Here is a 27,743-nt window from a genome sequence, read left to right as displayed (position 1 = left end):
CCCTGCATGATGGCGATTACAAATTGCATAATTTAAAGAAAGCTTTACCTATGTGAGATGAATACACAGAGCACAGAACAGTTTCACAGAAAGCTTCTTTCAGTTTCTGTCTGAGGCTAATTCCCTTTTCATCATAGGTGTTAATGTGCACCCAAATACCTCTTGGTACCTTTTTCTCCAAAAGGGTTTCCCCGACGCTGTATGAGAAGAGAGGTATAACACTGTGAGTGGAATGCCCACGTCACAAAGCAGTTCCTCGGAAAGCTTCTCTATTGTTTCAGTGTGAACATATTTCCTTTTTCACCGTAAGCCTCAAAGAACTCCCGAGTCACCCTTCACACGCTAAACATAAACAGGATTAGAAAACTGCTCAATGAAAAGGGAAGCTTAACTGAGTGAGAGGAATTCACACCACACATAGCAGTTTCACAGAAAGCTTCCTTCTGGTTTTTATCTGAGGATATTTCTTTCTCCATATTCTAAAGAGCATTCCAAATGTCCTTCCTCAGATTCCACAAAAACAGTGATTTCAAACTGCTCAATCCAAAGAATGACTTAACTCTATGAGCTGAATACACACATCACAAAGCAGTTGCTCAGAAAAATTCTTCCCAGTTTTCAACGGCAGACATTCCTTGCTCACCACAGGCTTCCAGGCGCCACTAAATATCCCTTCACAGGTTCCTCAAAAACAGAGTTTCCAAACTGGGCAATGTACAGCAAGCTTTAATTCTGTGAACTCAATGCACTTATCAGAAAGCAGTTTCTTGTAACGTTTCTTTCTCCTTTTTATTTGAGGATAGTTCACTTTTCGCCATAGTCTTCAATGCGCTCCAAAATATCACTTTTTCAGTTTTACAGGAACAGTGTTGAAACACTGACTTATGAGAATAGAGGTATAACCCTCTGAGTGGAATACACACATCACAAGCAGTTTTTCAGAAAGCTTCTCTCTGGTTCTTATCTGAAGACATTTTCTTTTTCACCATTGCCCTGAATGTATACCCGAATGTCCCTTCAAGGTTCCGTCCATGATGGAGTTTCCAAGCTGTGTAATGTAAAGAAATCTTTATCTATGTGAGATGAAGATGAATAAACATAGTAAAAAACAGATATACAGAAAGCTTCTTATCCTGTTTTTATCTGAATATATTTCCTTTTTCACCATAGGCCTGAATGTGCTCCCGAATATCCCTTCGTGGATCCGTCCATGACGTAGTTCTCAAACTGCATAATATAAAGACAGTTTTATCTATGTGAGATGAATAAACATATCTATCACAAAGTATTTTCACAGAAAGCTTCTTTCCAATTTTTGTCTGAGGATATTTCCTTTTTCACCATAGCCGTCCATATACTCCCGAATGTCCCTTGGTAGCTTTTTTTCCAAAAGGGTTTCCCCAACCCTCTATGAGAAGAAAGGTATAACTCTGTGAGTGGAATGGAAACGTCACAAAGCAGATACTCGGAAAGCTTCTCTACAGTTTCTATCTGCAGATATTTCTGTTTTCACTGTAAGCCTCAAAGGACTCCCGAGTATCCCTTTGCAGACTAAACAATAATAGTATTAGAATAATGCTCAATAAAAAGAGAAGCTTAACTATGCAAGTGGAATTCACACGAAACAGAGCTGTTTTACAGAAAGATTGCTTCTGGTTTTTATCTGAAGGTATTAATTTTTCAGCATATTCTAAAGAGCGTTCCCAAATGTCCTTTCTCAGGTTCCACAGAAACAGTGATTTCAAACTGCTGAATCCAAAGAATGATGTAACTTTATGAGATGAATAAACACATCACAAAACTGTTGCTCAGAAAACTTCTCTCCAGTTTTTAAGGGAACACATTTTCTTGATCACCACAGCCCTCCGGTCACCACTTAATATCCCTATGCAGATTCCCCAAAGACAGAGTTTTCAAAGTAGGAAATGTAGAGTAAGCTTTAACTCTGTTAAATGAATGCACATATCAGAGAGTAGTTTCCTGGAAGGCTTCTTTCTGGGTGTTATTTGAGGATATTTCACTTTTCACCATAGTCTTCAATGCGCTCCAAAACATCACTTTTTCAGTTTTGCATGAACAGTGTTCAAACACTGCCTTACGAGAAAAGCGGTATAACTCCCTTAGTGGAATGCACACATCACAAAGTAGTTTCTCAGAAAGCTTCTCTCCAGTTTTTATCTGAAGAAATTACCTGTTTCAACATAGTCCGGAATGTGCTCCCGAATGTCCCTTTGTGGATCCATCCATGACAGAGTTTCCACACTGCATAATGTAAATCAAGCTTTATCGTCATGAGATGAATAAACATAGCAAAAAGCAGATTCACAGAAAGCTTCTCTCCAGTTTTTTACTGAAGATATTTCCTTTTTGCCATAGGCCTGAATATCATCGTGAATGTCCCTTCATGGATCCGCCCATGATGGAGTTGCCAGGCTGAGTAACATAAAGAAAGCTTTATTGATGTGACACGAATAAACATAGCAAATAGCACCGTAAGACTCAAAGCACTCCCGAGTATTCCTTAGCTAACTAAGTAAAAACAGTGTTAGAATACTGCCAATTAAAATGGATGCTTAACTGTGTGAGTTGAATTCACGTGACCTAGAGCAGTTTCACAGAAAGTTTCCTTCTGGTTTTTATCGGAGGCTATTTCTTTTTCATCATATTCTTAAGAGTGTTCTCAAATGTCCTTTCTCAAGTTCTGCAGAAACATTGATTTCAAACTGATCAATCCGAAGAATGATTTAACTCTATGAGATAAATACACACATCACAAAGCAGTTGCTCAGAAAGCTTCCCTCCAGTTTTCAATGGAAGACATTTCCTTGCTCACCACAGGCATCCGGTTGCCACTTAATATCCCTTTGCAGAATCTTCAAAGACAGACTCCTAATATCACTTTTTTAGTATTACAGGAACAGTGTTCAAACAGTGCCTTATGAGAAGAAAGTTATAACTCCGAGAGGAACGCAAATTCACCAAGCAGTTTCTCCGAAAGCTACTCTCCAGTTTTTATCTGACAATATTTACTTTTTCACCATAGACCCAAATGTGATCCTGAATATTCATTCGCAGTTCCCTCCATGATGGAGATTCCAAGCTGCGTAAAGGAAAAAAAGCTTTATCTATGTGAGATGAATAAACATAGAAAAAAGCAGACTCTCAGACAGCTTCTTTGCAGTTTTTGTCTGAAGATATTTCCTTTTTCACCATAGCCCAGAATGTTCTCCTGAATGTCCTTTCGCGGATCCATCCATGACAGAGTTTGCAAGCTGTGTAATGTAAAGAAAGCTTTATCTATGTGAGATGAATACACATATCACAGAGCAGTTTCATAGAAAGCTTCTTTCCAGTTTTTGTCTGAGGCTGTTTCCCTTTTCAACATAGGCGTCAATCTGCTCCCTTGGTACCTTGTTCTCCAAAAGGGTTTCCCTGATGCTGTATGAGAAGAGATGTACAATACTGTGAGTAAAATGCACACATCACAAAGCAGTTCCTCGGAAAGTTTCTCTCCAGTTTCTATCTGAACATATTTCCTTTCGCACTGTAAGACTCAGAGAGCTTCTGAATATCCATAGGCATGCTAAATATAAACAGAGTAGAAAACTCTTCACTGAAAAGGGAAGCTTAACTGAACGAGAGGAATTCACACGATACATAGCAGTTTCACAGAAAGCTTTTTTCTGGTTTTCATCTGAGGATATTTCTTTCTCCATATTCCAAAGAACTATCCCAAATGTCCTTGCTGAGATAACTCAGAAACAGTGATTTCAAACTGCTCAATCCAAGGAATGATTTAACTTTATGAGATGAATAGGCACATCACAAAGCAGTTGCTCAGAAAGCTTCTCTCCAGTTTTCAATGGAAGACATTTCCTTGCTCACCACAGGCCTCCGGAGCCACTTAATATCCCTTTGTAGATTCCTCAAAGACAGACTTTCCAAACTGGGCAACGTAGAGGAAGCTTCAGTTCTGTGAAATGAAAGCACATATGGCAGAGCAGTTTCCTGGAACACTTCCTTCTGGGTTCTATTTGAGGATGTTTCACTTTTCATCAGAGTCTTCAAAGTGCTCCGAATTGTCATTTTTTCTGTTTTACTGGAACAGTGTTCAAATACTGCCTAATAAGAAAAGAGTTATAAATACCTGAGTGGAATTCACACACCACAAAGAAGTTTCTCATAAAGTTTCTTTCCAGTTTTTATCTGAAGGTATTTCCTTTTCCACTATAGGCCTGAATGTGTTCCTGAATGTCCCTTCATGGATCCATCCATGACGGAGTTTCCAAGATGCACAATGTAAAGAAAGCTTTACCAATGTGAGATGAATAAACATAGCAAAAAGCAGATTCACAGAAAGCTTCTATTCAGTTTTTCTCTGAATATATTTCCACTTTCACCATAGTCCTGAATGTGCTCCCGAATGTCCCTTCGCGGATATGTCCATGTCAGAGTTTCCAAGCTGCGTAATGTACAGAAAGCTTTATCTATGTAAGATGAATAAACATAATAAGAAGCAGATTCACAGAAAGCTTCTTTCCAGTTTTTATCTGAAGGTATTTCCCTTTTAGTCATAATACTGAATGTGCTCCCAAATGTCCCTTTGCGCATCTGTCCATGACAGCGTTTCCAACCTGTGTAATGTAAGGGAAGCTTTATATGTGTGAGATGAAGACACATATCACAGAGTAGTTTCACAGAAAGCTTCTTTCCAGTTTTTGTCTGGAGATATTTCCCTTTTCACCATAGGCATCAATATGCTCCGGAAGAGCCCTTTGTACCTTTTTCTCCTAAAGGATTTCCCCAATGCTGTATGAGAAGAGAGGTATAACACTGTGAATGAAATGCACACATCACAATGCAGTTTCTCAGAAAGCTTCTCTCCAGTTTCTATCTGAACATATTTCCTTTTTCAACATAAGCCTCAAAACGCTCCCGAATATCCCTTTGCACGCTAAAGAAAAACAGTGTTAGAAAACTGCTCAATGAAAAGAGAAACTTAACTGAGCAAGAGGAATTAACACGACACAGAGTGTTTCACAAAAAGCTTCCATCTGGATTTTACCTGAGGATATTTCTTTCTTCATATTCTAAAGAGCATTCCCAAATGTCCTTTCTGAGATTCCACAGGAACAGTGATTTCAAACAGCTCAATCCAAAGGATGATTTAACACTAAGAGCTGCATACAAACATCACAAAAGAGTTGTTCAGAAAGCTTGTCTCCAATTTTCAACAGAAGACATTTCCTTGCTTGCCACAGACTTCCGGTTGCCACTTAATATCCCTTCACAGAATCCCAAAAGACAGACTTTCCAAACTGGGAAATGTAGAGTAAGCTTTAACTCTGTGAAATGAATGAACATGTCAGGGAGCAGTTTCTTGGAATGCTTCTTTCTGGGTTTTATTTGACGACATTTCACTTTTCACCATAGTCTTCAATGTGCTCTGAATATCAGTTTTTTAGTTTTACAGGAACAGTGTTGAAACAGTGTCTTATGAGAAGAAAGGTATAACACCCTGAGTGGAATGCACACATCACCAAGCAGTTTCTCAGAAAGCTTCTCTCCAGTTTTTATCAGATGATATTTCCTTTTTCACCATTGGCCCGAAAGTGACCCCGAATATCATTTCACGGATCCATCCATGATGGAGTTTCCAAGCTGCATAATATAAAGAAAGCTTTATCTACGTGAGATGAATAAACATAGTGAAAAGCAGATTCACAGAAAGATTCTTTCCAGTATTTATCTGAATATATTTCCTTTTTTAACATAGTCCTGAATGTGCTCCCGAATGTCCCTTCGTGGATCCGTCCCTGACAGAGTTTCCAAGGTGCGTAATGTAGAGAAAGCTTTATCTATGTGAGATGAATACACATATCACAGAACAGTATCACTTAAAGGGTTTCCCCGATGCTGTATGAGAAGAGAGTTATAATACTGTGAGTGGAATGCACACGTCAGAAAGCCGTTCCACAGAAAGCTTCTCTCCAGTTTCTATCTCAACATATTTTCTTTTTCACTGTAAGCCTCAAAGTGCTGATATATATCCCTTTATACGCTAAACATGAACAATGTTAGAAAACTGCTCAATGAAAAGAGAAGCTTAACTGAACAAGAGGAATTCACACGACACACAGCAGTTTCACAGAAAGATTCCTTCTGCTTTTTATTGAGGATATTTCTCTCTCCATATTCTAAAGATCGTTCCCAATTGTCCCTCCTCAGATACCACAGAAGCAGTGAATTCAAACTGTTCAATCCAAAGAATGATTTAACTCTATGAGATGAATACACACATCACAAAGCAGTTGTTCAGAAAGCTTCTCTGCAGTTTTCATCAAAAGACATTTCCTTGCCCACCAGAAGCGAACGGGCTCCACTTAATATCCCTTCACAGATTCCTGAAAGACAGAATTTGCAAACGGGGCAATGTAGAGTAAGCTTTACCTCTGTGAAATGAATGCCCATTTCCAAGAGCAGTTTCTTGGTATGCTTCTTTCTGGGTTTTATTTGAGGATATATCACTTTTAGCCATAGTCTTCAATGCACTCCAAAATACCACTTTTTCATTTTACAGGAACAGTGTTCAAACACTGCCTTATGAGAAAGGAGGTATAACTCTCTGAGAGGAATACACACATCACAAAGCAGTGTCTCAGAAAGCTTCTCTCCAGTTTTTATCGGAATATATTTCCTTTTTCACAACAGGCCTGAATGCACTTTCAAATATCCCATCGTGGATCCGTCTGTGATGGAGTTTCCAACTGCATAATATAAACAAAGTTTTATCTATGTGAGATGAATAAACAGAACAAAAAGCAGATTCACAGAAAGCTTCTTCCTAGTTTTTGTCTGAAGATATTTCCTTTTTCACCATATCCCTGAATGTGCTTCCGAATATCCCTTCACGGATCCATCCATGACAGGGTTTCCAAGCTGCGAAATGTAGAGAAAGATTTATCTATCTGAGATGAATACACATATCTAAGAAGAGTTTCACAGAAAGTGTTTCCTAGATGCTGTATGAGAAGAGAGGTATAACACTGTGAGTGGAATGCACACGTCACAAAGCAGTTCCTCGGAAAGCTTCTCTCCAGTTTTGATCTGAACATATTTCCTTTTTCACCTTAAGCCTCAAAGTGCTCCCTAATATCCCTTCACATGCTAAACATAAACAGGGTCAGAAAACTGTTCAATGAAAAGAGAGGTGAAACTGAGCGAGAGGAATTAAAAAGAAACAGAGCAGTTTCAAAGAAAGCTTCCTTCTGGATTTTACCTGAGGATATTTCTTTCTCCATATTCTAAGGAGCCTTCCCAAATATCCTTCCTCAGATTGCACAAAAACAGTGATTTCAAACTGCTCAATCCAAACAACAGTTTAACTCTATGAGACCAATACACACATCACAAAGCAGTTGCTCAGAAAGCTTCTCTCCAGTTTTCAAGGGAAGACATTTCCTTGCTCACCACAGGCCTCTGGGCACCACTTAATATCCCTTCGCAGATTCCTCAAAGATGCAGTTTCCAAATTGGGCAATGCAGCGTAAGTTTTAACTCTGTGATATGAAAACACATATCAGAGAGTAGTTTCTTGGAAGACTTCTTTTTGGGTTTTATTTGAGGATATTTCACTTTTTGCCGTAGTCCACAATGCACTCCGAAATATCACATTTTTGGTTTTACAGGAAGAGTGTCCAAACACAGCCTTGTGAGAAAAGAGATAAAAATCCCTGAGTCGAATGCACTCATCACAAAGCAGATTATCAGAAAGCTTCTATCCAGTTTTTATCTGAATATACTTCCTTTCTCACCATAGGCCTGAATGTGCTCCCGAATGTCCTTTCACGAATCCGTCCATGATGGAGTTTCAAAACTGCTTAATTGAAAGAAAGTTTTATCTATATGAGATGAATAAACGTATCTATCACAAAGCAGTTTCACAGAAAGCTTCTTTCCAGTTTTTGTCTGAGGATATTTCCTTTCTCACCATAGCCGACCATATACTCCTGAATGTCCCCAGGTAGATTTTTCTCCAAAAGGGATTCCCCAATCCTCTATGAGAAGAAAGGTATAATTCTGTGCGTGGAATGCACACATCACAAAGCCGTTCTTCGGAAAGCTTCTCGCCAGTTTCTATCTGAAGATATTTCCTTTTACACCATAAGCCTCAAAGAGCTCCTGATTATCCCTTCACAGATTAAACAAAAACAGTGTTAGAATACTGCTCAATGAAAATAGAAGCTTAACTGTGTGAGTGGAATTCACGCAACATAGTGTAGTTTCACAGAAAGCTTCCTTCTGATTTCTATCTGAGGTTATTTCTTTTTCAGGATATTCAAAATAGAGTTCCCAAATGTCCTTTCTCAGATTCAACAGAAACAGTGATTTCAAACTGCTCAATCCAAAGAATGATTTAACTCTATGAGATGAATACAAACATCATGAAAGAGTTGCTCAGAAAGCTTCTCTCCAATTTTCAATGCAAGACATTTCCATGCTCACCACAGGTCTCCAGTTACCACTTAATATCCCTTCGCAGAATCCTCAGAGACAGACTTTCCAAACTGGGAAATGTAGAGTAAGCTTTAACTCTGTGAAATGAATGGACATGTGAGAGAGCAGTTTCTTGGAATGCTTCTTTCTGGGTTTTACTGGACGACATTTCACTTTTCGCCCTAGTCTTCAATGTGCTCTGAATATCACTTTTTTAGTTTTACAGGAACAGTGTTCAAACAGTGCCTTATGAGAAGAAAGGTATAACACCCTGAGTGAAATGCACACATCACGAAGCAGTTTCTCAGAAATCTTCTCTCCACTTTTTATCTGACGATATTTCCTTTCTCCCCAAAGGCCCAAATGTGATCCCAAATATCCCTTCGTGGATCTATCCGTGACGGAGTTTCCAAGCTGCATAATGTAAAGAAAGTTTTAACTATGTGAGATGAATAAACGTAGCAAAAAGCAGATTCCCAGAAACCATCTTTCCAGTTTTTATCTGAAGATATTTCCTTTTTCACCATAGTCCTGAATGTGCTCCCAAATGTCCCTTCGGGGACCCGTCCGTGACAGGGTTTCCAAGCTGCGGTAATGTAAAGGAAGCTTTATATATGTGAGATGAATATACAAATCACAGAACAGTTTCATAGAGAGATTCTTTCCAGTTTTTGTCTGAGGCTATTTCCCATTTCACCATAGGTGTCAACATGCTCCCGAATATCACTTGCTACCTTCTTCTCCAAAAGGGTTTCCCCTATGCTGTATGAGAAGAGAGGTATAACACTGTGAGTGGAATGCACACGTCACAAAGCAGTTCCTCGGAAAGCTTCTCTCCAGTTTCGGTCTGAACACATTTCTTTTTCACCATAAGCCTCAAAGCGCTACCAAATATCCCTTCACATGCTAAACATAAACAGTGTTAGAAAACTGCTCAATGAAAAGAGAGGCTTAACTGAGCAAGAGGAATTAAGACAACACCGAGCAGTTCCACAGAAAGCTTCCTTCTGGATTTTACCTGAGGATATTTCTTTCTATATATTCTAAAGAGCGTTCCCAAATGTCCTTCCTCAGATTCCACAAAAACAGTGATTTCAAACTGCTCAATCCAAAGAATGACTTAACTCTATGAGCTGAATACACACATCACAAAGCAGTTGCTCAGAAATCTTCTCTCCAATTTTCATCGGAGGACGCTTCCTAGCTCACCACAAGCCTCCAGGTGCAACTTAATATCCCTTCACAGATTCCACAAAGACAGACTTTCCAAACTGAGCAAAGTAATGTAAGCTTTACCTCTGTGAAATGAATGCACATATCATACAGCAGTTTCTTTGAACACTTCTTTCTCGGTTTTATTAGAGGATATTTCACTTTTTGTCATAGTTTTCAATGTGCTAAGAAATATCACTTTTTTGGTTTTACAGGCACAGTGTTCAAACACTGCCTTATAAGAAAAGAGGTAAAATTCCCTGAGTGGAATGCACACATCACAAAGCAGTTTTTCAGAATGCTTCTCTCTAGTTTTTATTTGAAGATATTTACTTTCTCACCGTTGGTCTGAATGTGCTCTTGATTGTCCCTTTGCGAATCTGTCCATGACAGCGTTTCAAAACTGCGTAATAGAAAGAAAGTTTATCTATGTGAGATGAATAAACTTATCTATCACAAAGCAGTTTCACAGAAAGCTTATTTTCAGTTTTTTTCTGAGGATATTTCCTTTTCCACCATAGCCACCCATATGCTCCCAAATGTCCCCTGGTAGCTTTTTCTCTAAAAGGGATTCCCCAATCCTCTATGAGGAGAAAATATAACTGTGAGTGGAATGCACACATCACAAAGCAGCTCCTCGAAAGTCTTCTCTCCAGTTTCTAGCTGAAGATATTAACGTTTTCACCATAAGCCTCAAAGCGCTACCGAGTATCCCTTAGCTGACTAAACTAAAACAGTGTTAGAATACTGCTCAATGAAAACATAAGCTTAACTGTGAGAGTGGAATTCACGGGACCCAGAGCAGTTTCACAGAAAGCTTCCTTCTGGTTTTTATCGGAGGGTATTTCTTTTTCAGCATATTCTTAAAAGCGTTCCCAAATGTCCTTTCTCAGTTTCCACAGAAAGAGTGATATCAAACTGCTCAATCCAAAGAATGATTTAACTCTATGAGATGCATACACATATCAGAAAGCAGTTGCTCAGAAAGCTATCTCCAGTTTCCCGCAGAAAACTTTTCCTTTCTGGCCACTGGTCTCTAGTTGCCACTTGATATCCTTTCTAGATTCCACAAAGACAGACTTTCCAAAGTGGGCAATGCAGTGTAAGCTTTAACACTCTGAAATGAATGCACATATCAGACAGCAGTTTCGTGGAATGCTTCTTTCTGGGTTTTATTTCAGGATATTTCACTTTTCACCATAGTCTCCCATGTGCTTCGAAATATTACGTTTTCAGTTTTACAGGAACAGTGTTCAAACACTGCCTTATGAGAAAGAGGTATAACTGCCGGAGTCGAATGCACACATCACAAAGCAGTTTCTCAGAAAGCTTCCGTCCAGTTTTTATCTGAAGATATCTCCTTTTTCACCATAGGCCTGAATGTGCTACCAAACATCCCTTCGCGGATCCGTCCATGATGGAATTTCCAAACTGCATCACATAAGGAAAGTTTTATCTATGTGAGATGAATAAACATATCTATCACAAAGCAGTTTCACAGAAATCTCCTTTCCAGTTTCTGTCTGAGGATATATCCTTTTTCACCATAGCCATCCATATACTTACGAATGTCCCTTGGTAGCTTTTTCTCCAAAAGGCAATCCCCAATCCTCTACGAGAAGAAAGGTATAATTCTGTGATTGTAATACACACGTCACAAAACAGTTCCTCGGAAAACTTCTTTCCATTTTCTGTCTGAAGATATTTCCTTTTTCACAGTAAACCTCAAAGCCCTCCCGAATATCCCTTAGCAGACTAAACAAAAACAGTGTTAGAATACTGCTGAATGAAAAGAGAAGCTTAACTGTGCGAGCAGAATTCACGCGACACAGAGCAGTTTCACGGAATGCTTCCTTCTGGTTTCTATCTGAGGTTATTTCTTTTTCAGGATAGTCTAAAGAGCGTTTCTAAATGTCCTTTCTCACATTCCACAGAAACAGTGATTTCAAACTGCTCAATCCAAAGAATGATTTAACTCTATATGGTGAATTCAAACATCACAGAAGAGTCGCTCAGAAAACTTCTCTCCATTTTTCAACGGAAAATATTTCCTTGTTCGCCACACGCCTCTGGTTGCCAGTTAATATCCCTTTGCAGAATCCTCAAAGACAGTCTTTCCAAACTGGGAAATGTAGAGTAAGCTTTAACTCTGTGAAATGAACGGACATATCAGGGAGCAGTTTCTTGGAATGCTTCTTTCCGGGTTTTATTTGACAACTTTCACTTTTCACCAGAGTCTTCAATGTGCTCCGAATATCACTTTTTTAGTTTTACAGGAACAGTATTCAAACAGTGCCTTATGAGAAAAAAGGTATAACTCCCGGAGTGGAATGCACACACCACCAAGCAGTTTCTCAGAAAGCTTCTCCCCAGCTTTTATCTGACGATATTTCCTTTTTCACCAAAGGCCCACATGTGATCCTGAATATCCCTTTGCAGATCCATCCATGACGGAGTTTCCAAGCTGCGTAATGTAAAGAAAGCTTTAACTATGTGCGATGAATAAATATAGCAAAAAGTAGATTCACAGAAAGCTTCCTTTCAGTTTTTATCTGAAGATATTTCCTTTTTCACCATAGTCCTGAAAGTGCTCCCAAATGTCCCTTTGAGGATCCGTCCATGAGAGAGTTTCCAAGCTGCATAATGTAAAGGAAGCTTTATTTATGGGAGGTGAATACACATATCACAGAACAGTTTCATAGAAAGCTTCCTTCCAGTTTTTGTCTGAGGCTATTTCCCTTATCACCATAGGATTCAACATGCTCCCGAATATCACTTGGTACCTTCTTCTCCAAAAGGGTTTCCCCAATGCTGTATGAGAAGAGAGGTATAACATTGTGGGTGGAATGCACACGTCACAAAGCAGTTCCTCGGAAAGCTTCTCTCCAGTTTCGGTCTAAACATATTTCCTTTTTCACCATAACCTCAAAACGCTCCCGAATATGCCTTCACACGCTAAACATAAACAGGGTTAGAAAACTGTGCAGTGAAAAGTAAGATTTAACTGAGTGAGAGGAATTAAGACTAAACAGAGTAGATTCATGGAAAGCTTCATTCTGTATTTTACCTGAGGATATTTCTTTCTCCATATTTTAAAAAGCATTCCCAAATGTCCTTCCTCAGATTCCACAAACACAGTGATTTCAAACTGCTCAATCCAAAGAATGGTTTAACTCTATGAGACGAATACACACATCAGAAAACAGTTGCTCAGAAAGAATCTCTCCAATTTTCATCAGAAGACATTTACTTGCTCACCACAAGCCTCCACGTGCCACTTAATATCAATTCACAGGTTCCTCAAAGACATAGTTTCCAAACTGGGCAATGTAGAGTATGCTTTAACTCTGAAATGAATGCACATATCAGAGAGTAGTTTCCAGGAATGCTTTTTCTGGGCTTCATTTGAGGATATTTCACTTTTCACCGTAGTCTTTCATGCGTTTGTACATACTACTTTTTCAGTTTTACAGGAACAGAGTTCAAACACTGCCTTATGAGAAAAGAGGTATAACTCCTGGAGCGGAATGCACACATCACCAAGAAGTTTCTCAGAAAACTTCTATCCAGTTTTTATCTGAAGATATCTCCTTTTCCACCATAGGCCTGAATATGCTCCCGAGTGTCCCTTTACGAATCTGTCCGTGACGGCGTTGCAAAACTGCGTAAAAGAAGGAAAGTTTTATCTATGTGAGATGAGTAAACATATCTATCACACAGCAGTTTCACGGAAAGCTTCTTTCCACTTTTTGTCTGACAATATTTCCTTTTCCATCATAGCCATCCATATACTGTCGAATGTCCCATGGTAGCTTTTTCTCCAAAAGGGATTCCCCAATCCTCTATGAGGAGAGAAGTATAACTCTGTGAGTGGAATGCACACATCACAAAGCATCTCCTCAGAAATATTCCCTCCAGTTTCTATCTGAAGATATTTCCATTTTCAACATAAGCCTCAAAACGCTCCAGACTATCCCTTAGCTGGCTAAACTAAAACAGTGTTAGAATACTGCTCAATGAAAACGAAAGCTTAACTGTGCAAGTGGCATTCACATCACACAGAGCACTTTCACAGAAAGCTTCCTTCTGGTTTTTATCTGAGGGTATTTCTTTTTCAGCACATTCTTAAGAGCGTTCCCAAATGTCCCTTCTCAGGTTCCACAGAAAGAGTGATTTCAAACTGCTCAATCCAAAATGATTTAACTCTATCAGATGAATCCACACATAACAAAGTAGTTGCTCAGAAAGCATCTCTCCAGTTTTCAATGGAAGACATTTCTTTACTCGCCACAGTACCCGGTCGCCACTTCATATCCCTTCGCAAAATCCTCAAAGACAGACTTTTCAAACTGGAAAATGTAGAGTAAGCTTTAACTCTCTGAAATGAATGCACACGTCAGAGAGCAGTTTCTTGGACCGCTTCTTTCTGGGTTTTATTTCAGGATATTTCACTTTTTGTCACAGTCTTCCATGCACTCTGAAATATTACTTTTTCAGTTTTATAGGAACAGAGTTCAAACACTGTGTTATGAGACAAGAGGTATAACTCCCTGAGTGGAATGCACACATCACAAAGCAGTTTCTCAGAAAGCCTCTATCCAGTTTTCATCTGAAGATATCTCCTTTTTCACCATAGGCCTGAATATGCTCGAGAACGCCCCTTCGCGGATCCGTCCATGACGGAGTTTCCAAACAGCGTAATATAAGGAAAGTTTTATCTATGTGAGATGAATACAAGTACCTATCACAAAGCAGTTTACAGAAATCTTCTTTCCAGTTTTTGTCTGAGGATATTTCCTTTTTCACCGTAGCCGTCCCTATAGTCCCGAATGCTCCTTGGTCGCTTTTTCTCCAAAAGGCATTCCCCAATCCTCTATGAGAAGAAAGGTATAATTCTGTGAGTGAAATGCACATGTCACAAAGTAGTTCCTCGGAAAGCTTCTCTCCAGTTTCTATCTGATCATATTTCCTTTCTCATTGTAAGATCAAAGCATTTTCGAATATCCCTTCGCACACTAAATATAAACAGTCCTAGAGAACTCTTCCATGAAAAGGGAAGCTTAACTGAGCAAGAGGAATTCACACGAACTCTATGAGATGAATACACACATCACATAGCAATTACTCAGAAATCTTCTCCCCAGTTATCATGGGAAGACATTTCCTTGCTCATCACAGGCCTCTGGGGCACCACTTAATATCCCTTCACATATTCCTCAAAGACAGGTTTTGCAAACTGAGCAATGTAGAGTACACTTTAATTCTGTGAAGTGAATGCACATATCAGAGAGCAGTTTCTTGGAACGCATATTTCTGGGTTTTACTTGAGGATAGTTCACTCTTCACCATAGTCTTCAATGCACTGCAAAATATCACATTTTCAGTTTTACAGGAACAGTGTTCAAACACTGCCTTATGAGAAAAGAGGTAAAACTCCCTGAGTAGAACGCACATATCACAAAGCAGTTTCTCAGAAAGTTTTCTCCCGCCTTTATCTTTGACATAGTTTCAAAACTGTGTGATAGAAAGTTTTACCTATGTGAGATGAATAGACATATCTATCAGAAAGCAATTTCACAGAAAGCTTCTTTCCTGTTTTTGTCTGAGGATACTTCCTTTTTCACCATAGCCATCCATATACTCCCGAATGTCCCCTGGTAGCATTTTCTCCAAACAGGATTCCCCAATCCTCTATGAGAAGAAAGGTATAACTCTGTGAGTGAAATGCCCATGTCACAAAGCAGCTCCTTGGGAAACTTCTCTCCAGTATCTATCTGAAGATACTTCCGTTTTCAACATAACCCTCAAAGCGCTCCAAAGTATCCCTTAGCTGACTAACCTAAAACAGTGTTAGAATACTGCTCAATGTAAACAGAAGTTTAACTGTGTGAGTGTACTTCACGTGACCTAGAGCAGTTTCACAAAAAGTTCCCCTCTTGTTTTTATCGGAGGGTATTTCTTTTACAGCATATTCCTAAGAGCTTTTCCAAATGTCCTTCCTCAGGTTCCACAGAAACTGTGATTTCAAACTGCTCAATCCAAAGAATGATTTAATTCGATGAGATGAATACACACATCACTAAGCAGTTGCTCCGAAAACTTCTCTTCAGTTTTCGTTGGAAGACGTTTTCTTCCTCACCACAAGCCTCCATGCATCAGTCAATATCCCTTCACAGATTCCTCAAAGACAGAGTTTCCAAACTGGGCAACGTAGTGTAAGCTTTAACTCTCTGAAATGAATGCACACGTCAGAGAGCAGTTTCTTGGAACGCTTCTTTCTGGGTTTTATTTCAGGATATTTCACTTTTCGCCATAGTCTTCAATGCGCTGCAAAATATCACTCTTTCAGTTTTACAGGCACAGTGCTCAAACACTGCCTTAAGAGAAAAGAGGTATAATGCCCTGAGTGGAATGCACACATCACAAAGCAGTTTCTCAGAAAGCTTTTCTCCTGTTTTTATCTGCAGATATTTCCTATTTCCAGACAGGCCTGAATGTGCTCCCAAATGTCCCTTGGCAAATTCGTCCATAACGCAGTTTCAAAACAGTGTAACGGAAAGAAAGTTTTATCTATGTGAGATGAATAGACATATCTATCACAAAGCAGTTTCACAGAAAGCTTCATTCCAGTTTTTGTCTGAGGATACTTCCTTTTTCACCATAGCCATTCATATACTCCTGAATGTCCCCTGAGTGTTTTTTTTTCCAAACGGAATTCCCCAATCCTCTATGAGAAGAAAGGTATAACTCTGTGAGTGGAATGCACCATCACAAAGCAGCTCCTCGGAAATGTACAATCCAGTATCTATCTGAAGATATTTCCGTTTTCACCATAAGCCTCAAAGTGCTCCCGAGTATGCCTTAGCTGACTAACCTAAAACAGTATTAGAACACTGCTCAATGAAAACAGAAGCTTTTTTTTATCTGAAGATATTTCCTATTTCACCGTAGGCCTGAATGTGCTCCCGAATGTCCCTTCACGAATCCGTCCATGATCACGTTTTAAAAATGTGTAACAGAAAGAAAATTTTATCTATGTGAGATGAATAAACGTATCTATCACAAAGCTGTTTCACAGAAATCTTCTTTCCAGTTTCTGTCTGAGGATATTTCCTTTCTTACCATAGCCATCCATATACTCCCAAATGTCCCGTGGTAGCTTTTTCTCCAAAAGGCATTCCCCAATCCTCTATAAGAAGAAAAGTATAACTCTGTGAGTTAAATGTACACGTCACAAAGCAGCTCCTCGGAAATCTCTCCAGTTTCTATCTGAAGATACTTCCGTTTTCACCATATCCTCAAAGCACTCCTGAGTATCCCTTAGCTGACTAAACTAAAACAGTGTTAGAATGCAGCTCAATGAAAACAGAAGCTTAACTGTGTGAGTGGAATTCACCTGACTCAGAGCAATTTCACAGAAAGCTTCTTCTGGTTTTTATCGGAGGGTATTTCTTTTTCAGCATATTCTTAAGAGCATTCCCAAATGTCCTTTCTCAGGTTCCACAGAAAGAGTGATTTCAAACTGCTCAATCCAAAGAATGATTTAACTCTATGAGATGAATACACACATCACAAAACAGTTGCTCAGAAAGCTTCTCTCCAGTTTTCAATAGAAAACATTTCCTTGCTCGCCATAGGCCCCCATTTGCCACTTAATATCCCTTTGCAGAATCCTCAAAGACAGACTTTGCAAACTGGTAAATGTAGAGTAAGCTTTAACTCTGTGAAAAGAATGGACATATCAGAGAGCAGTTTCTTGGAATGCTTCTTTCTGGGTTTTATTGGACGATTTTCCCTTTTCACCATAGTCTTCAATGTGCTCTGAATATCACTTTTTTAGTTTTACAGGAACAGAGTTCAAACAGTGCCTTATGAGAAAAAAGGTATAACTCCCTGAGTGGAATGCACACACCACCAAGCAGTTTCTCAGAAAGCTTCTCCCCAGCTTTTATCTGATAATATTTTCTTCTTCACCATAAGCCCAAATGTGATCCCGAATATCCCTTCACAGATCCATCTATGACGGAGTTTCCAAGCTGTGTAATATAAAGAAAGTTTTATCTATGTGAGATGAATAAACATAGCAAAAAGCAGATTCACAGAAAGCTTCTTTCTGGTTTTTATCTGAAGATATTTCCTTTTTCACCATAGTCCTGAAAGTGCTTCCGAATATCCCTTCAAGGATCCATCCATGACAGAGTTTCCAAGCTGCGTAATGTAAAGAAAGCTTTATGTATGTGAGAGGAATACACATATCACAGAGCAGTTTCATAGAAAGCTTCCTTCCAGTTTTTGTCTGAGGCTTTTTCCCTTTTCAGCATACGATTCAACATGCTCCCGATTATCACTTGGTACCTTCTTCTCCAAAAGGGTTTCCCCTATGCTGTATGAGAAGAGAGGTATAACACTGTGAGTGGAATGCACACGTGACAAAGCAGTTCCTCGGAAAGGTTCTCTCCAGTTTCCATCTGAATATATTTCCTTTTTCACCATAAGCCTCAAAGCATTCTCGAATACCCCTTTACATGCTAAACATAAACAGGGTTAGAAAACTGTGCAATGAAAAGTGAGGTTGAAATGAGTGAGAGGAATTAAGACAAAACAGGGTAGATTCACAGAAAGCTTCCTTCTGGATTTTACCTGCGGACATTTCTTTCTCCATATTTTAAGGAGCATTCCCAAATGTCCTTTTCAGGTTGCACAAACACAGTGATTTCAAACTGCTCAATCCCAAGAATGGTTTAACTCTATGAGACGAATACACATTTTGCAAACCAGTTGTTCTGAAAGCTCTCTCCAGTTTTTATGTGAGGGTATCTCCTATTTCCCCACAGGCCAGAATGAGCTCCCGAATGTCGCTTCGTGTCTCCGTACATGATGCAGTTTCAAAACTGTGTAATAGAAAGAAAGTTTTATCTATGTGAGATGAATAGACATCTATCGCAAAGCAGTTTCACAGAAAGCTTCTTTCCAGTTTTTGTCTGAGGTTATATCCTTTTTCACTGAAGCCTTCCATATACTCCGAATGTACCCAGGTAGCTTTTTCTCCAAACAGGATTCCCCATTCCTCTCTGAGAAGAAAAGGATAACTCTGTGAGTGGAATGCACACGTCACAAGGCAGCTCCTCGGAAATCTTCTCTCCGTATCTATCTGAAGATATTTCCGTTTTCACCGTAAGCCTCAAAGCGCTCCCAAGTATCCTTTAGCTGACAAATCAAAAACAGTGTTACAATACGGTTTAATGAAAACAGAAGCTTAACTGTGTGAGTGGAATGCACGTGACTTAGAGTTGTTTCACAGAAAGTTTCCTTCTGGTTTTTCTCGGAGGTTATTTCTTTTTCAGCATAATCTTAAGAGCATTCCCAAAAGTCCTTTCTCAGGTTCCACAGAAACAGTGATTTCAAACTGCCCAATCCAAAGAATGACTTAACTCTATGAGATGAATGCATATATCACAAAGCAGTTGCTCCAAAAGCTTCTCTCCAGTTTTCATCGGAAGAGGTTTCTGTCTCACTGCAAGCATCCGGGCGCCCCTTCATATCTCTGCACAGATTCCTCAAACACAGAGTTTCCAAACTGGGCAACATAGTGAAAGCTTTAGCTCACGGAAATGAATGCACACGTCAGAGAGCAGTTTCTTGCAACTCTTCTTTCTGGGTTTTATTTTCGGATTTTCACTTTTCACCATAATCTTCAATGTGCTGCAAAATATCACTTTTTCAGTTTTACAGGAACAGTGTTCAAACATTGCCGTATGATAAAAGAGGTATAGCTCCCTGAGTAGAATGTACACATCACAAAGCGGTTTCTCAGAAAACTTCTCTACAGTTTTTATATAAGGATATCTCCTATTTCCCCACAGGAGTGAATGTGCTCCTGAATGTCGCTTCATGTATCCGTACATGATGCAGTTTCAAAACTGCGAAATAGAAAGAAAGTTTTATCTATGTGAGATGAATAGACACATCTATCACAAAGCCGTTTCACAGAAAGCTTCTTTCCGATTTTTTGTCTGAGGATATTTCCCTTTTCACCATAGCCGTCCATATACTCAACAAGGTCCCCTGGTAGCTTTTCTTCCAAGTGGGATTCCCCAATCCTCTATGAGAAGAAAAGTATAAATCTGTGAGTGAAATACACACATCACAAAGCAGCTCCTCGGAAATCTTCTGTCCAGCATCTATTTGAAGATATTTCCATTTTCACCATGAGCCTCAAAGCGCTCCCGAGTATCACTTAGCTGACTAACCTAAAACAATGTGAGAATACTGCTCAATGAAAACAGAAGCTTAAGTGTATGAGTGGACTTCACATGATCTAGAGCAGTTTCACAGAAAGATTCCTTCTGGTTTTCATCGGTGGTTATTTCCTTTTCAGCATATTCTTTAGAGCATTCCCAAATGTCCTTTCTCAGGTTCCACAGAAACAGTGATTTCAAACTGCTCAATCCAAAGAATGATTAAACTCTATGCGATGAATACACACATCACAAAGCAGTTGCTCCAAAATCTCTGCAGTTTTCATCGGAAAACATTTCCTTTCTCACCACAAGCCTCCAGGCGCCACTTAATATCCCTTCACAGATTCCTCAAAGACAGAGTTTTCAAACTGTATAAGGTAGTGTAAGCTTTAATTCTCTGAAATGAATGCACACGTCGGAGAGCAGTTTCTTGGAATGCTTCTTTCTTGCTTATTTCAGGATATTTCACTTTTTGCCATACTCTTCAAAGCGCTGCAAAATATCACTTTTTCAGTTTTACGGGAACAATGTTCAAACACCGCCTTATGAGAAAAGAGGTATAACTCCCAGAGTGGAATGCACACATCAAAAAGCAGTTTCTCAGAAAGCTTCTCTCCTGTCTTTATCTGAAGATATCTCCTATTTCCCCACAGGCCTGAATGTGCTCCTGAATGTCCCTTCGTGAATCCATCCATGACGCAATTTCAAAACCACGTAATAGAAAGAAAGTTTTATCTATGAGAGATGAATAGACATATCTATCACAAAGCAGCGTCAAAGAAACCTTCTTTCCACTTTTTGTCTGAGGATATTTCCTTTTTCATCATAGCCGTCCGCGTACTCCTGAATGTCCCCTGGTAGCTTTTTCTCCAAATGGTATTCCCCAATCCTCTATTAGAAGAAAAGTGAAATTCTATGAGTGGAATGCACACATCAGAAAGCAGCTCCTCGGAAAGCTTCTCTCCAGTTTCTATCTGAAGTTATTTCCTTTTTCACCATAAGCCTCACAGCTCTCCCAAATATCCCTTCACAGAATAAACAAAAACACTGTTAGAATACTGCTCAAAGAAAACAGAAGCTTAACTGTGTGAGTGGAATTTACACTACACAAAGCAATTTCACAGAAAGTGTCCTTCTGGTTTCTATCTGAGGTTTTTTTCTTTTTCATGATATACTAAAGAGTGTTCCCAAATGTCCCTTCTCTGATTCCACAGAACGTTATTTCAAACTGCTCAACCCAAAAAAAGATTTAACTCTATGAGATGAATACAATCATCACAAAAGAGTTGCTCAGAAAGCTTCTCTTCAATTATCAATGGAAGAGGTTTCCTTGCTCACCACAGGCCTCCGGTTGCCACTTAATATCCCTTCACAGAATCCTCAAAGACAGACTTTCCAGATTGAGAAATGTAGAGTAAGCTTTAACTCTGTGAAATGATTGGTCATGTCAGAGAGAGATTTCTTGGAATGCTTCTTTCTGGGTTTTATTGGAAGACATTTCACTTTTTGCCATAGTCTTCAATGTGCTCCGAATATCACTTTTTTAGTTTTACAGGAACAGTATTCAAACAGTGTCTTATGAGAAGAAAGGTATACTCCCTGAGTGGAATGCACACATCACCAAGCAGTTTCTCAGAAAACTTCTCTCCAGTTTTTATCTGACGATATTTCCTTTTTCACCATAGGGAAGAATGTGATCCTGAATATCCCTTCAAGGATTCATCCATTATGGAGTTTCCAAGCTGCGTAATGTAAAGAAAGTTTTATCTATGTGAGATGAATACACATATCACAGAGCAGTTTCTTAGAAAGCTTCTTTTCCGTATTTTTCTGAGGCTATTTCCCTTTTCACAATAGGCATCAACATGTTTCCGAATATCACTTGGTACCTTATTCTCCAAAAGAGTTTCCCCGATGCTGTATGAGAAGAGAGGTATAACACTGAGTGGAATGCACACATCACAAAGCGGTTCCTCGTAAAGCTTCTCTCCAGTTTCGGTCTGAACATATTTTGTTTTTCACCACAAGCCTCAAAGTGCTCTCGAATATCCCTTCACACGCTAAAGATACACAGGGTTAGAAAACTGCTCAATGAAAAGAGAGGCTTTCACATGAACAGTATTCAAACACTGATTAATGGGAAAAGAGGTATATCTCCCTGAGTGAAATGCACACATCACAAAACAGTTTCTCAGAAAGCTTCTCTCTAGTTTTTATCTGATGATATTTCCTTCTTCACCATAGTCCAGAATGTGCTCCTGAATGTCCCTTTGCGGATCCATCCATGACAGAGTTTGCAAGCTGCGTAATGTAAAGAAAGCTTTACCTAGGTGAGATTTATACACATAGCACAGAGCAGTTTCACAGAAAGCTTCTATCCAGTTATCATCTGAAGATATCTCCTTTTTCACTGTAGGCCTGAATGTGCTCCCGAATGTTCCTTCACAAATCCATCCATGATTACCTTTTTAAAAATGTGTAATGGAAAGAAAGTTTTATCTATGTGAGATGAATAAACATATCTATCACAAAGCAGTTTTACAGAAAACTTCTTTCCAGTTTTTGTCTAAGGATATTTCCTTTCTCACCATAGCCGTCCATATACTCCCGAATGTCCCTTGGTAACTTTTTCTCCAAAAGGCATTTCCCAATACTCTATAAGAAGAAAAGTATAACTCTGTGAGTGGAATGAACACGTCACAAAGCAACTCCTCAGAAATCTTCTCTCCAGTTTCTATCTGAAGATATTTCCATTTTCACTGTAAGCCTCAAAGCGCTCCTGAGTATCCCCTACTTAACTAACTTAAACAGTGTTAGAATTCTGTTCAATGAAAACAGAAGCTTAACTGTGCGAGTGGACTTCATGGGACCTAGAGCAGTTTCACAGAATGTTTCCTTCTGGTTTTTATCGGAGGGTATTTCTTTTTCAGCATATTCTTAAGAGCGTTCCCAAATGTCCTTTCTCAGGTTCCACAGAAACAGTGATTTCAAACTGCTCAATCCAAATATGATTTAACACTGTGAGAAGAATACACACATCACAAGGCAGTTGCTCCAAAAGCTTCTCTCCAGTTTTCATTGGAAGACGTTTCCTTTCTCACCACAAGCTTCTGTTCGTCACTTAATATCCCTTCACAGATTCCTCAAAGACTGAGTTCCCAAACTCGACAATGTAGTGTAAGCTTTAGTTCTGTGACATGAATGGACACGTCAGAGATCAGTTTCTTGGAACACTTCTTTCTGGGTTTTATTTCAGGATATTTCACTTTTCGCCATACTCTTCAAAGCACTGCAAAATATCACTTTTTCAGTTTTACAGGAACACTGCCTTATGAGAGAAGAGGTATAGCTTCCTGAGTGGAACACACACATCACAAAGCAGTTTCTCAGAAATCTTCTTTCCCATTTTTATCTGCAGATATTTCCTATTTCCAGACAGTCCTGAATGTGCTCCTGAATGTCCCTTCGTGAATGCGTCCCTGAAGCAGTTTCAAAACTGCTAATAGAAAGAAAGCTTTATCTATGTAAGATGAATAGACATATCTATCACAAAGCAGTTTCACAGAAAGCTTCTTTGCAGTTTTTGTCTGAGGATACTTCCTTTTTCACCACAGCCATTCATATACTCCTGAATGTTCCCTGAGAGTGTTTCCTCCAAACGATATTCCCCAATCCTCTATGAGAAGAGAGGTATAACTCTGCGAGTGGAATGCGCACATCACAAAGCAGCTCCTCATAAATTATCTCTCCAGTATCTATCTGAAGATATTTCCGTTTTCACCATGAGCCTCAAAGTTCTCCCAAGTATCCCTTAGCTGACTAATCTAAAACAGTGTTAGAATATTGCCCAATAAAAACAGGAAATTAAATGTGCGAGTGGACTTCATGTGACGTACAGCAGTTTTACAGAAAGGTTCCTTCTGGTTTTCATTGCAGAGTATTTCTTTTTCAGCATATTCTTTAGAGCGTTCCCAAATGTCTTTTCTCAGGTTCCACAGAAACAGTGATTTCAAACTGTTCAACCCAAAGAATGATTTAACTCTATGAGATGAATACACACATCACAAAGCAGTTGCTCTGAAAGCTTCTCTCAGTTTTCATTGAAAGACATTTCCTTTCTCACAGCAAGCCTCCGGGCGCCCCTTCATATGCCTTCACAGATTCCTCAAATACAGAATTTCCAAACTGGGCTACGTAGTGTAATCTTTATTTCTCTGAATGAATGCACACGTCAGAGAGAAGTTTCTTGGAATGCTTCTTTTGGGATTTTATTTCAGAATACTTCACTTTTCACCATAGTCTTCAATGCACTGCAAAATGTCACCTTTTCAGTTTCACAGGAACAGTGTTCAAACACTGCCTTATGAGAAAAGAGGTATAACTCCCCGAGTGGAATGCACACATCACAAAGCAGTTTATGAGAAGGCTTCTCTCCAGTTTTCAACTGAAGTTATCTCCTTTATCATCGTAGGCCTGAATGTGCTCCCGAATGTACCTTCGTGAATCCGTCCATGATGCAGTTTCAAAACTGCGTAATAGAAAGAGAGGTTTATCTGTGTGAGATGAATAGACATATCTATCACAAACCAGATTCACAGAAAGCTTCTTTCCAGTATTTGTCTGAAGATATTTCCTTTTTCACCATAGCCATCCATATACTCCTGAATGTCACCTGGTAGCTTTTTCTGCACACAGGATTTCCCAATCCTCTATGAGAAGAAAAGTATAACTCTGTGAGTGGAATGCACACGTCACAAAGCAGCTCCTCAGAAATTATCTCTCCAGTATCTATCTGAAGCTATTTCCGTTTTCACCGTAAGCCTCAAAGCACTCCGAGTATCCCTTAGCTGCCTAACCTAAAACAGTGTTAGTATACTGCTCAATGTAAACAGAAACTTAACTGTGCAAGTGGACTTCACGTGACCTAGAGCAGTTTCACAGAAAGTTTCCTTTTGGTTTTTATAGGAGGGTATTTCTTTTTCAGCATACTTTTAAGAGTGTTCCCAAATGTCCTTTCTCAGGTTCCACAGAAACAGTGATTTCAAACTGCTCAAACCAAAGAATGATTTAACTCTATGAGATGAATACACACATCACAAAGCAGTTGCTCCAAAAGCTTCTCTGCAGTTTTCATTGGAAGACGTTTCATTTCTCACAGCAAGCCTCCAGGCGCCACTTAATATCCCTTCACAGATTCCTCAAAGACAAAGTTTCCAAACTGGGCAACGTAGTTTAAGCTTTAACTCTCTGAAATGAATGCACACGTCAGAGAGAAGTTTCGTGCAATGTTTCTTTCAGGGTTTTATTTCTGGATTTTCACTTTTCACCATAGTCTTCAATGCGCTGCAAAGTATCACTTTTTCAGTTTTACAGGAACTATGTTCAAACATTGCCTTATGAGAAAAGAGGTATGCCTCTCTGAGTGGAATGCACACATCACAAAGCACTTTCTCAGAAAGCTTATCTCCAGTTTTTATCTGAAGATATGTCCTATTTGCCCACAGGCCTGAAATTGCTCCTGAATGTCCCTTCGCTAATCCATCGATGATGCAGTTTCAAAACTGCGTAATAGAAAGAAAGTTTTATCTATGTGAGATGAATAGACATGACTATCACAAAGCAGTTTCAGAGAAAGCTTTTTTCCAGTTTTTTTTGAGGATGTTTCCTTTTTCACCATAGCAATCCATATACTTCTGAATGTCCCCTGGTAGCTTTTTGTCCAAACGGGATTCCCCAATCCTCTATGAGAAGAAAAGTATAACTTTGTGAGTGGAATGCACATGTCATACAGCAGCTCCTCGGAAATCTTCTCTCTAGTATCTATCTGAAGATATTTCTGTTTTCACCGTAAGCCTCAAAGTGCTCCTGAGTATCCCTTAGGTGACTAACCTAAAACAGTGTGAGATTACAGTGCAATGAAAACAGAAGCTTAACTGTGCAAAGTGGACTTCACGTGACCTAGAGCAGTTTCACAGAAAGATTCCTTCTGGTTTTTATCGGAGGGTATTTCTCTTTCAGCATATTCTTAAGAGTGTTCCCAAATGTCCTTTCTCAGTTTACACAGAAACAGTGATTTCAAACTGCTCAATCCAAAGAATGATTTAACTCTCCGAGATGAATACACACATCACAAAGTAGTTGCTCCGTAAGCTTCTCTCCAGTTTTCATCGGAAGACGTTTCCTTTCTCACCACAAGCCTCTGGGCGCCACGTAATATACTTTCACAGATTCCTCAAAGACAGAGTTTCCAACCTGGGCAATGTAGTGTAAACTTTAACTCTCTGAAATGAATGCACACGTCAGAGAGCAGTTTCTTGGAATGCTTCTTTTTGGGTTTTTTTCCAGGATATTTCACTTTTCGCCGTAGTCTTCAAAGCACTGCAAAATATCACTTTTTCAGTTTTACAGGAACAGTGTTCAAACCTGCTTTATGAGAAAAGAGGTATAAGTCCCTGAGTGAAATGCACACATCACAAAGCAGTTTCTCAGAAAGCTTCTCTCCAGTTTTTATCTGAAGATATCTCCTATTTCCCCATAGGCCTGAATGTGCTCCCGAATGTCCCTTTGTGAATCCGTCCATGATGCAGTTTTAAAAACGTGTAATAGAATGAGAGTTTTATCTATGTGAGATGAATAGACATATCTATCACAAAGCAGTTTCACAGAAAGCTTATTTCCACGTTTTGTCTGAGGATATTTCCTTTTTCTCCAATGCCGTGTATATACTCCCGAATGTCCCCTTGTAGCGTTTATTCCAAACGGGTTTCCCCAATACTCTATGAGAAGAAAAGTAGAACTCCATAAGTGGAATGCACACATCACAAAGCAGCTCCTCGGAAATCTTCTCTCAAGTATCCATCTGAAGATATTTCCGTTTTCACCGTAAGCCTCAAAGCACTCCCGAGTAACCCTTAGCTGAATAACCTAAAACAGTGTTAGAATACTGCTCAATGAAAACAAAAGCTTACCTGTGGGAGTGAACTTCACGTGACCCAGAGCAGTTTCACAGAAATTTTCCTTCTGGTTTTTATTGGAGGCTATTTCTTTTCAGCATATTCTTAATAGCGTTCCTAAATGTCCTTTCTCAGGATCCACAGAAACAGTGATTTCAAACTGCTCAATCCAAAGAATGATTTAATTCTATGAGATGAATACACATATCACAAAGTAGTTGCTCTGAAGGTGTCTCTCCAATTTTCATCAGAAGATGTTTCTTTTCTCACCAGAAGCCTCCGGGCACCACTTACTATCCCTTCACAGATTCCTCAAAGAGAGAGTTTCCAAATTGGGCAACATAGTGTAAGCTTTAAATCTCTGAAATGAATGAATACATCAGAGAGCAGTTTCTTGGTACTCTTCTTTCAGGGATTTATTTCAGGATATTTCAATTTTTGCCATAGTCTTCAATGCAGTTGAAAATATCACTTTTTCAGGTTTACAGGAACAGTGTTCAAACACTGCCTTATGAGAAAAAGATATAAGACCCTGAGTGGAATGCTCACATCACAAAGCAGTTTCTCAGAAAGCTTCTCTCCAGTTTTTAGCTGAAGATATCTCCTTTTTCATCGTAGGCCTGAATGTGCTCCCGAGTCTCCCTTCGCGAATCCGTGTATGTCTCAGTCTCAAAACTGCATAACAGAAAGAAAGTTTTATCTATGTGAGATGAATAGACATGTCCATCACAAAGCAGTTTCACAAAAAGCTTCTTTCCAGTTTTTGTCTGAGGATAGTTCCTTTCTCATATAGCCGACCATATACTCCCCAATATCCCCTGGTAGCTTTTTCTCCAAACGG

This window comes from Macaca thibetana, chromosome 14 (genome assembly GCF_024542745.1).
Source record: "Macaca thibetana thibetana isolate TM-01 chromosome 14, ASM2454274v1, whole genome shotgun sequence".
NCBI lineage: Eukaryota > Metazoa > Chordata > Mammalia > Primates > Cercopithecidae > Macaca > Macaca thibetana.
Note: the sequence above shows the minus strand (reverse complement) of the source record.